The following is a 15,955-nucleotide window of genomic DNA, read 5'->3' as shown; positions in this document are numbered from 1 at the left end:
GCCACGCACCAGTGATGGACCCGAGCTGCGTTGGGTGCCACCCCGCTGTGACCATGCTTCATCCTCATCCTCCTCCACCTCCTCCTCATCCTCGTCCTCCTCGTCCTCCAGTAGTGGGCCCTGGCTGGCCACATTTGTACCTGGCCTCTGCTGTTGCCAAAAACCTCCCTCTGAGTCACTTCGAAGAGACTGGCCTGAAAGTGCTAAAAATGACCCCTCTTCCTCCTCCTCCTCCTCCTCCTCCTGGGCCACCTCCTCTTCCATCATCGCCCTAAGTGTTTTCTCAAGGAGACATAGAAGTGGTATTGTAACACTGATAACGGTGTCATCGCCACTGGCCATGTTGGTGGAGTACTCGAAACAGCGCAACAGGGCACACAGGTCTCGCATGGAGGCCCAGTCATTGGTGGTGAAGTGGTGCTGTTCTGTAGTGCGACTGACCCGTGCGTGCTGCAGCTGAAACTCCACTATGGCCTGCTGCTGCTCGCACAGTCTGTCCAGCATGTGCAAGGTGGAGTTCCACCTGGTGGGCACGTCGCATATGAGGCGGTGAGCGGGAAGGCCGAAGTTACGCTGTAGCGCAGACAGGCGAGCAGCAGCAGGATGTGAACGCCGGAAGCGCGAACAGACGGCCCGCACTTTATGCAGCAGCTCTGACATGTCGGGGTAGTTGTGAATGAACTTCTGCACCACCAAATTCAGCACATGCGCCAAGCAAGGGATGTGCGTCAAATTGGCTAGTCCCAGAGCTGCAACGAGATTTCGCCCATTATCACACACCACCAGGCCGGGCTTGAGGCTCACCGGCAGCAACCACTCGTCGGTCTGTTGTTCAATACCCCGCCACAACTCCTGTGCGGTGTGGGGCCTGTCCCCCAAACATATGAGTTTCAGAATGGCCTGCTGACGTTTACCCCGGGCTGTGCTGAAGTTGGTGGTGAAGGTGTGTGGCTGACTGGATGAGCAGGTGGAAGAAGAGGAGGAGGAAGCCGAGAAGGAGGAGGTGGCAACAGGAGGCAAAGAATGTTGCCCTGCGATCCTTGGCGGCGGAAGGACGTGCGCCAAACAGCTCTCCGCCTGGGGCCCAGCTGCCACTACATTTACCCAGTGTGCAGTTAGGGAGATATAGCGTCCCTGGCCGTGCTTACTGGTCCACGTATCTGTGGTTAGGTGGACCTTGCCACAGATGGCGTTGCGCAGTGCACACTTGATTTTATCGGATACTTGGTTGTGCAGGGAAGGCACGGCTCTCTTGGAGAAGTAGTGCCGGCTGGGAACAACATACTGTGGGACAGCAAGCGACATGAGCTGTTTGAAGCTGTCTGTGTCCACCAGCCTAAATGACAGCATTTCATAGGCCAGTAGTTTAGAAATGCTGGCATTCAGGGCCAGGGATCGAGGGTGGCTAGGTGGGAATTTACGCTTTCTATCAAATGTTTGTGAGATGGAGAGCTGAACGCTGGCGTGTGACATGGTTGAGATGCTTGGTGACGGAGGTGGTGGTGGTGGTGTTGGTGGTACATCCCCTGTTTGCTGGGCGGCAGGTGCCAACGTTCCTCCAGAGGCGGAGGAAGAGGCCGAGGCGGCAGCAGCAGAAGAGGCCGAGGCGGCAGCAGCAGAAGAGGTAGCAGGGGAAGCCTGAGTGACTTCCTTGGTTTTAAGGTGTTTACTCCACTGCAGTTCATGCTTTGCATGCAGGTGCCTGGTCATGCAGGTTGTGCTCAGGTTCAGAACGTTAATGCCTCGCTTCAGGCTCTGATGGCACAGCGTGCAAACCACTCGGGTCTTGTCGTCAGCACATTGTTTGAAGAAGTGCCATGCCAGGGAACTCCTTGAAGCTGCCTTTGGGGTGCTCGGTCCCAGATGGCGGCGGTCAGTAGCAGGCGGAGTCTCTTGGCGGCGGGTGTTCTGCTTTTGCCCACTGCTCCCTCTTTTGCTACGCTGTTGGCTCGGTCTCACCACTGCCTCTTCCTCCGAACTGTGAAAGTCAGTGGCACGACCTTCATTCCATGTGGGGTCTAGGACCTCATCGTCCCCTGCATCGTCTTCCACCCAGTCTTGATCCCTGACCTCCTGTTCAGTCTGCACACTGCAGAAAGACGCAGCAGTTGGCACCTGTGTTTCGTCATCATCAGAGACATGCTGAGGTGGTATTCCCATGTCCTCATCATCAGGAAACATAAGTGGTTGTGCGTCAGTGCATTCTATGTCTTTCACCGCTGGGGAAGGGCTAGGTGGATGCCCTTGGGAAACCCTGCCAGCGGAGTCTTCAAACAGCATAAGAGACTGCTGCATAACTTGAGGCTGAGACAGTTTCCCTGGTATGCATGGGGGTGATGTGACAGACTGATGGGGTTGGTTTTCAGGCGCCATCTGTGCGCTTTCTGCAGAAGACTGGGTGGGAGATAATGTGAACGTGCTGGATCCACTGTCGGCCACCCAATTGACTAATGCCTGTACCTGCTCAGGCCTTACCATCCTTAGAACGGCATTGGGCCCCACCATATATCGCTGTAAATTCTGGCGGCTACTGGGACCTGAGGTAGTTGGTACACTAGGACGTGTGGATGTGGCAGAACGGCCACGTCCTCTCCCAGCACCAGAGGGTCCACTAACACCACCACGACCATGTCCACGTCCGCGTCCCTTACTAGATGTTTTTCTCATTGTTATGGTTCACCACAACAACAAATATATTATTTGGCCCAATGTATTGTATTCAAATTCAGCGGGATATAAATTTGAGGCCTAGTATTTAGGCGCTGGGTGACCGGTATGGATTTAGTGACAGAATTAGACTTGGAAATGCACAGAAGCGTGTGTGTGTGAAGTTATTCTGAATGACCCAATGTGCACCTTGAATATTATATACCCTTTTAGGGATAGATTTCAAATAGCTCTGATATAGCAGAAACCACTAAATTATGAAATTGTTAAATTGGGAATTGTATTTAAACCCAGAACAAAAAATGTGCTTTGACGGACACTAAATAACTTTCCCAGCCACAACAGGACAGCGTTAACGAGAGATTTAGCAGGATATAAATTTGAGGCCTAGTATTTAGGCGCTGGGTGACAGGTATGGGTTTAGTGACAGAATTAGACTTAGAAACACACAGTAGCGGGTGTGTGTGAAGTTATTCTGAATGACCCAATGTGCACCTTGAATATTATATACCCTTTTAGGGATAGATTTCAAATAGCTCTGATATAGCAGAAACCACTAAATTATGAAATTGCTAAATTGGGAATTGTATTTCAACCCAGAACAAAAAATGTGCTTTGACGGACACTAAATAACTTTCCCAGCCACAACAGGACAGCGTTAACGAGAGATTTAGCAGGATATAAATTTGAGGCCTAGTATTTAGGCGCTGGGTGACAGGTATGGGTTTAGTGACAGAATTAGACTTGGAAATACACAGTAGCGGGTGTGTGTGAAGTTATTCTGAATGACCCAATGTGCACCTTGAATATTATATACCCTTTTAGGGATAGATTTCAAATAGCTCTGATATAGCAGAAACCACTAAATTATGAAATTGTTAAATTGGGAATTGTATTTAAACCCAGAACAAAAAATGTGCTTTGACGGACACTAAATAACTTTCCCAGCCACAACAGGACAGCGTTAACGAGAGATTTAGCAGGATATAAATTTGAGGCCTAGTATTTAGGCGCTGGGTGACCGGTATGGATTTAGTGACAGAATTAGACTTGGAAATGCACAGAAGCGTGTGTGTGTGAAGTTATTCTGAATGACCCAATGTGCACCTTGAATATTATATACCCTTTTAGGGATAGATTTCAAATAGCTCTGATATAGCAGAAACCACTAAATTATGAAATTGTTAAATTGGGAATTGTATTTAAACCCAGAACAAAAAATGTGCTTTGACGGACACTAAATAACTTTCCCAGCCACAACAGGACAGCGTTAACGAGAGATTTAGCAGGATATAAATTTGAGGCCTAGTATTTAGGCGCTGGGTGACAGGTATGGGTTTAGTGACAGAATTAGACTTAGAAATACACAGTAGCGGGTGTGTGTGAAGTTATTCTGAATGACCCAATGTGCACCTTGAATATTATATACCCTTTTAGGGATAGATTTCAAATAGCTCTGATATAGCAGAAACCACTAAATTATGAAATTGCTAAATTGGGAATTGTATTTCAACCCAGAACAAAAAATGTGCTTTGACGGACACTAAATAACTTTCCCAGCCACAACAGGACAGCGTTAACGAGAGATTTAGCAGGATATAAATTTGAGGCCTAGTATTTAGGCGCTGGGTGACAGGTATGGGTTTAGTGACAGAATTAGACTTGGAAATACACAGTAGCGGGTGTGTGTGAAGTTATTCTGAATGACCCAATGTGCACCTTGAATATTATATACCCTTTTAGGGATAGATTTCAAATAGCTCTGATATAGCAGAAACCACTAAATTATGAAATTGTTAAATTGGGAATTGTATTTAAACCCAGAACAAAAAATGTGCTTTGACGGACACTAAATAACTTTCCCAGCCACAACAGGACAGCGTTAACGAGAGATTTAGCAGGATATAAATTTGAGGCCTAGTATTTAGGCGCTGGGTGACAGGTATGGGTTTAGTGACAGAATTAGACTTGGAAATACACAGTAGCGGGTGTGTGTGAAGTTATTCTGAATGACCCAATGTGCACCTTGAATATTATATACCCTTTTAGGGATAGATTTCAAATAGCTCTGATATAGCAGAAACCACTAAATTATGAAATTGTTAATTTGGGAATTGTATTTAAACCCAGAACAAAAAATGTGCTTTGACGGACACTAAATAACTTTCCCAGCCACAACAGGACAGCGTTAACGAGAGATTTAGCAGGATATAAATTTGAGGCCTAGTATTTAGGCGCTGGGTGACAGGTATGGGTTTAGTGACAGAATTAGACTTAGAAATACACAGTAGCGGGTGTGTGTGAAGTTATTCTGAATGACCCAATGTGCACCTTGAATATTATATACCCTTTTAGGGATAGATTTCAAATAGCTCTGATATAGCAGAAACCACTAAATTATGAAATTGCTAAATTGGGAATTGTATTTCAACCCAGAACAAAAAATGTGCTTTGACGGACACTAAATAACTTTCCCAGCCACAACAGGACAGCGGTAACGAGAGATTTAGCAGGATATAAATTTGAGGCCTAGTATTTAGGCGCTGGGTGACAGGTATGGGTTTAGTGACAGAATTAGACTTGGAAATACACAGTAGCGGGTGTGTGTGAAGTTATTCTGAATGACCCAATGTGCACCTTGAATATTATATACCCTTTTAGGGATAGATTTCAAATAGCTCTGATATAGCAGGAACCACTAAATTATGAAATTGCTAAATTGGGAATTGTATTTCAACCCAGAACAAAAAATGTGCTTTGACGGACACTAAATAACTTTCCCAGCCACAACAGGACAGCGGTAACGAGAGATTTAGCAGGATATAAATTTGAAGCCTAGTATTTAGGCGCTGGGTGACAGGTATGGGTTTAGTGACAGAATTAGACTTGGAAATACACAGTAGCGGGTGTGTGTGAAGTTATTCTGAATGACCCAATGTGCACCTTGAATATTATATACCCTTTTAGGGATAGATTTCAAATAGCTCTGATATAGCAGGAACCACTAAATTATGAAATTGCTAAATTGGGAATTGTACTTCAACCCAGAACAAAAAATGTGCTTTGACGGACACTAAATAACTTTCCCAGCCACAACAGGACAGCGGTAACGAGAGATTTAGCGGGATATAAATTTGAGGCCTAGTATTTAGGCGCTGGGTGACCGGTATGGATTTAGTGACAGAATTAGACTGGGATATGGCCAAAAAATAACCACACTATTGCTGGTTAAATGCACTTGGTGACGGGCGCAGCTTGCCCCTGATTTAGTATATGGCCAAAAAATGAACAGACTATTGCTGGTTAAATGCACTTGGTGTCACAGCTTGACGCACCACACTACTGAGGGTTAAATGCACTTGGTGACGGGCGCAGCTTGCCCCTGATGTAGTATATGGTCAAAAAATGAACAGACTATTGCTGGTTAAATGCACTTGGTGTGACAGCTTCACCCTGATGTAGGCTTTAGCCAAAAAACAACCACACCATTGAGGGTTAAATGCACTTGGTGACAGGCGCAGCTTGCCCCTGATTTAGTATATGGCCAAAAAAATGAACAGACTATTGCTGGTTAAATGCACTTGGTGTGACAGCTTCACCCTGATGTAGGCTTTAGCCAAAAAACAACCACACCATTGAGGGTTAAATGCACTTGGTCGCAGCTTGGATGCACTTGGTCGCAGCACCGCACAAGACACAAAATGGCCGCCGATCACCCCAGAAAAAAGTGACTGACAAACGGTCTGGGCAGCCTAAAAACAGTGAGTGAGCATTTGAATTTCAGCAGCTCAATGATGCACAGCTGCAGATCGATCGATTAATCAAGTGAAGTCCTTTGGAGGAGTTAATCTGCCTAATCTCGCCTTACTGTCGCATCCGCAACCTCTCCCTACGCTAATCAGAGCAGAGTGACGGGCGGCGCTATGTGACTCCAGCTTAAATAGAGGCTGGGTCACATGGTGCTCTGGCCAATCACAGCCATGCCAATAGTAGGCATGGCTGTGACGGCCTCTTGGGGCAAGTAGTATGACGCTTGTTGATTGGCTGCTTTGCAGCCTTTCAAAAAGCGCCAAGAAAGCGTCACAAAAGCGCCAAGAAAGCGACGAACACCGAACCCGAACCCGGACTTTTACGAAAATGTCCGGGTTCGGGTCCGTGTCACGGACACCCCAAAATTCGGTACGAACCCGAACTATACAGTTCGAGTTCGCTCATCCCTACTTACTGGGACTTGTGGTGCACCACCACTGCGATTTTACCTTTTGCTTCTGAAAGAAGAAAAGAAGAACATCTGGAATTGCTGCATTGATTTTTATTTTATTTTTTCATTTGCAGCTGTTCCAGATCCCTAAACCACCCTCCATCCCTGTCCCTGAGGGTTTTTTGTGCAGGCTTCACAGAATTATTATATTTTTCTCTGAAAATTTTATACATTTAATGGTAATCCAAACAAATTTATACGCCCAGCAAATTTTTTCCCAGAACCCCACAACGCCATACACTAGATCCCAAGGTTTAAACCCAATAAATACAGCAGAGATGATGACCTTTTGGGGGCTCTTGCTGCATATGGGAGTTATTAAAAAAACAAAGATTAATCATTATTGGAGTGTGGATGTCTCCAATTTACAGTAATACCATGGTCTGTAATCGATTCAAATAAATACTTAAGTTTTTGCACAGTGCACAGCCCAGAATGACCCTGTATTTGACCGTATGTTCAAAATTAAGACCGTCCTTGACCACTTCAAAGCAAAGTTTTCAGAAGTGTGCACCCTAGAACAAAATGTCTGCATAGACGAATCCCTATTACTTTTCAAAGGGGGGGTAAGATTCCACCAGTAGCTGCCCAGCAAGCAGGCAAGGTATGGCATAAAACTGTATAAAGTCTGTGAGAGTAGCTCTGGGTACACTCACAAGTTCCGGGTCTATAAAGGGAGGGACACCCGGATTGAACCCCCAGAATACCCTCTCCCCGTCCTAGAAGTTAGTGGGAAGATAGTGTGGGACTTACTGCACCAACTGCTGGATAAGGGTTACCATCTATACGTGGATAATTACTACACGAGTCTACCACTATTCCGGTCACTAAGTTCCAGAGGTACTGTGGCGTGCAGCACAGTACGCAAAAATTAGAGAGGCCTCCCTATATCCCTGGTAGGGCAACCACTAAGAAAAGTAGACAGCCGTGCTCTCCTCAATGTGAACATGGTGGTTAAGTACAAGGACAAGAGGGATGTCGTTTCGCTGACCACCATTCACCAGCTCCCCTGCCCCTGTACATGGTACTACTACCACTGTCTCCAAACCAGACTGCATTCTGGACTACAACGGGCACATGGGCGGAGTTGATCTTTCAGATCAAGTTCTGAAGCCCTACAGTGCCATATGAAAAACAAAAGTGTGGTACAAAAAACTGGCCGTTCACATTGTACAGATGGCCAGACGATAACATTCCTACAATTTCAAGAGGTGGTGATAAAGGCCATAATTCTTCCAAATCAAGCAATGGAGGGCCCCAGTACTTCTGCAAGTTACGGGGCCCGAGTTGTACCAGGGCAGCCTTTCCCTGGTGAAGTCCCCCAAACAGCGAGGAAGGGAAGGACGCAAAAAAGATGCAGGGTGTGTTCCAAAACGGGGATAAGGAAAGACACCATTTACCACTGCGAAACCTGCCCTGAAAAACCTGACCTGTGCATCAAGGATTGTTTCAGAATCTGTCACTCATACATGGAGTATTAATTTATTTTCATCCATGATGTACCCTGCAGTTTTACCAACTTATTTCTCTGATTTAGAGCTCATGCACATGAACGCATTTTCTCTCCGTTGGCGTTCCTTTTTTTTTTTTTTTTTTTTGCGGACCATATACAGAACCATTCATTTCAATGGATCAGCAAAAAAAAAAAAAACAGAAGGTACTCCGTGTGCATTTCGTTTCCGTATTTCCGTTCCTCAAAAAAATAGAACATGTCCTATTATTGTCCGAATTACGGACAAGGATAGTAGTGTTCTATTAGGGGCCAGCTGTTCCAATCCACAAAATACGGAATGCACACGAACATTATCCATATTTTTTGCGGATCGCAAAATACATACAGTCGTGTAAACAAGCCCTTAGTCTGCATAGCTTACATATCCACTTTTCACCAACCACTACATATTCACTTCTGTGAAACACCTGTTAGGTCAAAAGTGCCCTTTCCACCCCTTAAAGACCAAACTTTCAATTTACATGTACAGTGCAAATCAAGAAGGGGTTAAATCACGTTTTTATTTTGAATACAAATATTTAGAATTTTATTTTTTATTTTTTACATTTCCAGGTCACTTTCTATAGTTAAAAAAATCCTAAAAACCTACAGTTTTCAAAGTATCCACTAAGCCTAATAATATCTTGATTACAATGAAAAAAAACACTGCTATATAAATAATTTTGAATCTCAATATTCACAATAGGTGACGGAGACAACTGAACTATTCTAACCTCCCTGCACAACAACCTCTATACAGGTCACATGCGTAGAAAACTCTTCCATAAACACTAATAAACATCTCCTGTGGGCCATATGACTGCAGTTGAGCATATCTCTTAATGCTCTCAGGCAAGAAGGCTTTCCCCATTATGTTGCATAGCAAAATAATTTATTTCACTACTGTTACATCTAGTGTTGATTGATAAAATCTAGGTGACATTCCTTTTAATCTGACGAATATGGATCAGAAAATGGTGAAATTAAGAAATGCAAACTAAATTGGTAATTGGTGTAATCCGATGCTTCTTTTTATATTTAATCGTTTTTATTCGTTTTAAAATTGCGGTATAGAATACACTATAGTTACAGTAAATGAAATACAGAAACATACTGTAAAATATGGATCAAAAACATATCCAATGATGTATAGCAGAGAGGGTGAGGCACAAGACTCTCAGGTAAGACTCATAAGAATGACAAATAGACAGGTTGTAAGAATGACGAGAATCAGAAAAACATAAGACTTGTATCTAGGTAAAGAAACCCTAGAAAAATAAAAGGGAAAGGGAGGAACATTGGAAGGTCAGTTGAGCAAAACAGCAATGCAGCCAAATCCATGGGTGAGCAATATAATTATTGGTCATATTGTGTGTGTAACATCCAAGGAGCCCAAGTTTTATCTCTAAGGGCCGAGTTAATTACTGTGTCAGGAAGCAGTTTCTTGTGTCTACAGGTGGAATTTAGAACGTTAATGACCTCCGCAAAGGCAGGGGAATTCTTCAATTTCGAATGCCTCGTAATTACCAGTTTAGCACTGAGTAGAATATGCCCCACAACACGCCTGTATTCATGGGGGAAATCAGAAACATCAAGAAAAAGGAGAGCCAGAGCAGGTGAAGGGGACACCTGAGAACCTGTGATTTGGGAAATTAGAGCGAAGGTCGTTTTCCAATATGCAGTGAGTTTTGGGCACGACCATAGAATGTGAAGAAGAGAATATTAACGCATCCTCTCCAGCAGCATTCTGGGGTACCCGGATATATGAGGCTTAAACGGTAAGGGGTGAAGTACCATCTAAGCAATGTTTTGATCCCAGCCTCGTAGTGTGAGGCGCACTTGAAGGTAGACACAATAAAGCAAACTGCCCCAGCCCACCTCTCCTCTGAATACGTTGTTTGTAAGTCTCTTTCCCATTTTAATATCGGGGAAGACTTTATAAATTTAGATTTATTATCCAGAATGTTCTAAATATGACGAGTGGTATGTTGCTTAAATAAGGAAGGATTATGAAAAATTCTGATGATGTCTTGTTGAGTGTTAAAAGACGAAAGGAGAAGTGTGCCGAGACAGTGGCAAACTCTCATATAGGTCAAAAATTCGGAATTGGGTAGGTTCTGACCTTGACGGATGCGATCGAATGTTATCATTGTTGAGTTTTCCACCAGTTGAGAAGCTGTAATAACTGAAGCCGCCCAGGTGTCCCCTATAAGTCTTTACAAAACATTCATTGATATATGTGATAGATTTATGGGGTTTGGGGTACACTTGGAGAGATGAAGCTGAGACCATAGTGCAGTAGCATGCGACACCGTGATAAGGGGGTGAGTAATAGTATCGGGTTTTAGTATAGACAGACAAAGGAGATCTTTCAGTGAGCCTCCTGGTGTAAGTTGGGACTCTATGTTGACCCAAGATTTATTTGTAGAGGTGTTCCACCAATCTCTAAGAAAGGAAACGCCAATAGAACGGAAATAGTCCTTAATTGAAGAGAGGCCAATGCCACCAGCTTGTTTCCTTCTGAACATTAGAGGCTGAGCGACTCTGGGACGTCTTGATTTCCAGATGTAATTATTAAGGAGTTTTTGCACTTCCCTGAAAAGCGAATCGGGTATGGGCATTAATAATGCTCGAAAGATATATATTAAAGGGCTTCTGTCACCCCATTAATCTGTTTTTTCTTTTTTTTCTTTTTTTTCTTTACTAATAATCCCTACACTGCGATCTCATCATACATAAGCTAATTAATGATTTTCGTTCAGTAGAATTTGTTAAAAATCGATTTTTGAAATATGTAAATTACCTTGCTACCAGCAAGTAGGGCGGCTACTTGATGGTAGCAGCCGCGTCCTCCGATGGTAATGACCCCCCTCTGCTTGTTGATTGACAGATCCCGTCCGCTGGCCCTTTCTCTGCTGGCCCTGCCTGTTTTGATTCAATATCTGGCGCCTGCGCCGCGGCCGTACCTCTCTTCAATCCGCGCAGGCGCACTGAGAGGCGCCCACTCGCTCGGCCGCTCCATCCTCAATGCGCCTGCGCCGATGACCTCACATCTACACCCGGCGCAGGCGCATTGAGGATGGAGCGGCCGAGCGAGTGGGCGCCTCTCAGTGCGCCTGCGCAGATTGAAGAAAGGTACGGCCGCGGCGCAGGCGCCAGATATTGAATCAAAACAGGCAGGGCCAGCAGAGAAAGGGCCAGCGGACGGGATCTGTCAATCAACAAGCAGAGGGGGCGTCATTACCATCGGAGGACGCGGCTGCTACCAGCAAGTAGCCGCCCTACTTGCTGGTAGCAAGGTAATTTACATATTTTAAAAATCGATTTTTAACAAATTCTACTGAACGAAAATCATTAATTAGCTTATGTATGATGAGATCGCAGTGTAGGGATTATTAGTAAAGAAAAAAAAAAACGGTTTAATGGGGTGACAGAAGCCCTTTAATTTTGGTAATGTCATCATCTGGAATGATGCGACTCTACCAACCAAGGAGACTTTCTGCATGTTGAAATTTGCAAAATCTTTTGACATAGTGGTAAGGAGTGGTTCATAGTTAAGCTGATATGCGTGCAAACAAGGACAAGTAAGTTTGATTCCCAAGTATAGAAGATAGGTAGATTGCCAGTCAAGTGGAAACATATTTTTTTAGGAATCTCAGTTCTGCTAATGGAATATTGATAGGGAGGACTTGTGATTTTGAGTTATTGATTTTATAATAGGAGAGAGAGACAAAATCTGATGCTTCTTTTTAATGTTAAATGTTAAACAAAAGATGTTAGTGTTAAACAAAAGTTAAATGGAACGTGTCATCAACTTTATGCTGCCCCTACTAACTATAGTATAAAGTAGAGACAGCTGAATTGATTTTAGCGGTCTGTCATTTAAAAGTTAAAAGTAAGTGGTTGCCGAGAACCAATATCACAATCATTGCAGACTAGGCCTGGAAAAGAGTCACGACCATCTGAGAAGAGTCATTGTTATTAATTAATTCTTGTTGTCTCTGCCCACCTGCTGATGACTGACAGTCTTCTACCTAGTTTTCTCCCTTTCTCTCTAGGAGAGAATTGACAATCATCAGCAAATGGGTGAGAGAGCAGGAGATTATAAATAACCAGGACTCTTCTCAGGTAGATGTGACTCTTCTCAAGGCTTGGGCTGCAATGATTATGATGCTGGTTCTCAGCAACCACTTACATTTAGCTCATGAGGGACACACCGCTGACATCAGCATTTCTGTCAGTAACTTATGCTGCCCTCAGTAAGATCAGCATAAAGTTGATGACAGGTTCCCTTTAATGAGTAATTTGGCAAATGTCCTGCAATAAAACTTTTAGTTTTAACGTCTGGAGAAGAGATATCTGCACATGTCACACATCTGAATTTAAATATTATTAACTCTTGTCACATGTCAAGAACTGCCTTATATAACTGATGTGGCTGTACTCAGACACATGCTGTCAAGCCCTATTATGCCAGCGTGGCACAGAAGAGGAAGCCTGTTTTGGTGTACTGTAGCTGGGGGAGAAGCTAAGATGTATTATAATGGGCCATCACATTAATTTGCTTTGACACTTTCATGATCATCATGCCGCCTCCGCTCAAGTCCAGATACAGAATATAACATTTGATGCTGAATAAAGCAACTTAATAACCTCAGAACCCCAGGATTCTTTGCACGGCCTGGAGCTAAATCAGTCCATGCTACAAAGAGCAAGAAAGGTGTTAAATAACAATGTAGCCAAAAGGGCAGTGTATTGAGTGGACTGGATGTAACATAATCAAAAATGATAGTTGCTACAGGCCAGTGCGCTATGACAATGATTTCAGACTTTGCCGGAATGGAACAGCAGCATTCAAAATGTTGTATAAGCATGATCTCTGTATGCTTGAGTGGCTGTGCACATGCCAGTGTTAAAGGGAATGTGTCATCAGAAAATGACCTGCTGTTTAAATCACTTTTTATGTTTAACCCCTTCACGACTGCAATCCATCTATATATGTGCTATTTGAACATGCCCAGTGCAGCTACCACATGTACTGTATAGACGTCATGGCAGTTCTTTAATTCAAGCGTTGCATAGCGCTTGGATTAAAGCTTCTGCCTCTGCCCTGCTGCTGTCACGGACAGCATGAAGTCTAGTAATGCCGGCAAGGGACCAATCAAAGGTGAAATATATTGACTCAAATTTATGACTGTCCTGAGGTACAATGTGTCACGAGTAGGGATGAGCGAACTCGAACTGTATAGTTCGGGTTCGTACCGAATTTTGGGGTGTCCGTGACACGGACCCGAACCCGGACATTTTCGTAAAAGTCCGGGTTCGGGTTCGGTGTTCGTCGCTTTCTTGGCGCTTTTGTGACGCTTTCTTGGCGCTTTTTGAAAGGCTGCAAAGCAGCCAATCAACAAGCGTCATACTACTTGCCCCAAGAGGCCATCACAGCCATGCCTACTATTGGCATGGCTGTGATTGGCCAGAGCACCATGTGACCCAGCCTCTATTTAAGCTGGAGTCACATAGCGCCGCCCGTCACTCTGCTCTGATTAGCGTAGGGAGAGGTTGCGGCTGCGACAGTAGGGCGAGATTAGGCAGATTAACTCCTCCAAAGGACTTGATTAACTGATCGATCTGCAGCTGTGGATCATTGAGCTGCTGATACTCAATTGCTCACTGTTTTTAGGCTGCCCAGACCGTTTGTCAGTCACATTTTTCTGGGGTGATCGGCGGCCATTTTGTGTCTTGTGGTGCGCCAGCACAAGCTGCGACCAAGTGCATTTAACCCTCAATGGTGTGGTTGTTTTTTGGCTAAAGCCTACATCAGGGTGAAGCTGTCACACCAAGTGCATTTAACCAGCAATAGTCTGTTCATTTTTTGGCCATATACAAAATCAGGGGCAAGCTGCGCCTGTCACCAAGTGCATTTAACCCTCAATGGTGTGGTTGTTTTTTGGCTAAAGCCTACATCAGGGTGAAGCTGTCACACCAAGTGCATTTAACCAGCAATAGTCTGTTCATTTTTTGGCCATATACAAAATCAGGGGCAAGCTGCGCCTGTCACCAAGTGCATTTAACCCTCAATGGTGTGGTTGTTTTTTGGCTAAAGCCTACATCAGGGTGAAGCTGTCACACCAAGTGCATTTAACCAGCAATAGTCTGTTCATTTTTTGGCCATATACAAAATCAGGGGCAAGCTGCGCCTGTCACCAAGTGCATTTAACCCTCAATGGTGTGGTTGTTTTTTGGCTAAAGCCTACATCAGGGTGAAGCTGTCACACCAAGTGCATTTAACCAGCAATAGTCTGTTCATTTTTTGGCCATATACAAAATCAGGGGCAAGCTGCGCCTGTCACCAAGTGCATTTAACCCTCAATGGTGTGGTTGTTTTCTGGCTAAAGCCTACATCAGGGTGAAGCTGTCACACCAAGTGCATTTAACCAGCAATAGTCTGTTTATTTTTTGGCCATATACTACATCAGGGGCAAGCTGCGCCCGTCACCAAGTGCATTTAACCCTCAGTAGTGTGGTTGGTCAAGCTGTGACACCAAGTGCATTTAACCAGCAATAGTCTGTTCATTTTTTGGCCATATACTACATCAGGGGCAAGCTGCGCCCGTCACCAAGTGCATTTAACCAGCAATAGTGTGGTTATTTTTTGGCCATATCCCAGTCTAATTCTGTCACTAAATCCATACCGGTCACCCAGCGCCTAAATACTAGGCCTCAAATTTATATCCCGCTAAATCTCTCGTTACCGCTGTCCTGTTGTAGCTGGGAAAGTTATTTAGTGTCCGTCAAAGCACATTTTTTGTTCTGGGTTGAAGTACAATTCCCAATTTAGCAATTTCATAATTTAGTGGTTTCTGCTATATCAGAGCTATTTGAAATCTATCCCTAAAAGGGTATATAATATTCAAGGTGCACATTGGGTCATTCAGAATAACTTCACACACACCCGCTACTGTGTATTTTCAAGTCTAATTCTGTCACTAAACCCATACCTGTCACCCAGCGCCTAAATACTAGGCCTCAAATTTATATCCTGCTAAATCTCTCGTTACCGCTGTCCTGTTGTAGCTGGGAAAGTTATTTAGTGTCCGTCAAAGCACATTTTTTGTTCTGGGTTGAAGTACAATTCCCAATTTAGCAATTTCATAATTTAGTGGTTTCTGCTATATCAGAGCTATTTGAAATCTATCCCTAAAAGGGTATATAATATTCAAGGTGCACATTGGGTCATTCAGAATAACTTCACACACACCCGCTACTGTGTATTTTCAAGTCTTATTCTGTCACTAAACCCATACCTGTCACCCAGCGCCTAAATACTAGGCCTCAAATTTATATCCTGCTAAATCTCTCGTTACCGCTGTCCTGTTGTAGCTGGGAAAGTTATTTAGTGTCCGTCAAAGCACATTTTTTGTTCTGGGTTGAATTACAATTCCCAATTTAGCAATTTCATAATTTAGTGGTTTCTGCTATATCAGAGCTATTTGAAATCTATCCCTAAAAGGGTAGATCATATTGAAGGTGCACAT

This window comes from Bufo gargarizans, chromosome 3 (genome assembly GCF_014858855.1).
Source record: "Bufo gargarizans isolate SCDJY-AF-19 chromosome 3, ASM1485885v1, whole genome shotgun sequence".
In the NCBI taxonomy this organism is placed as follows: domain Eukaryota; kingdom Metazoa; phylum Chordata; class Amphibia; order Anura; family Bufonidae; genus Bufo; species Bufo gargarizans.
This window is presented reverse-complemented; position numbering follows the sequence as displayed.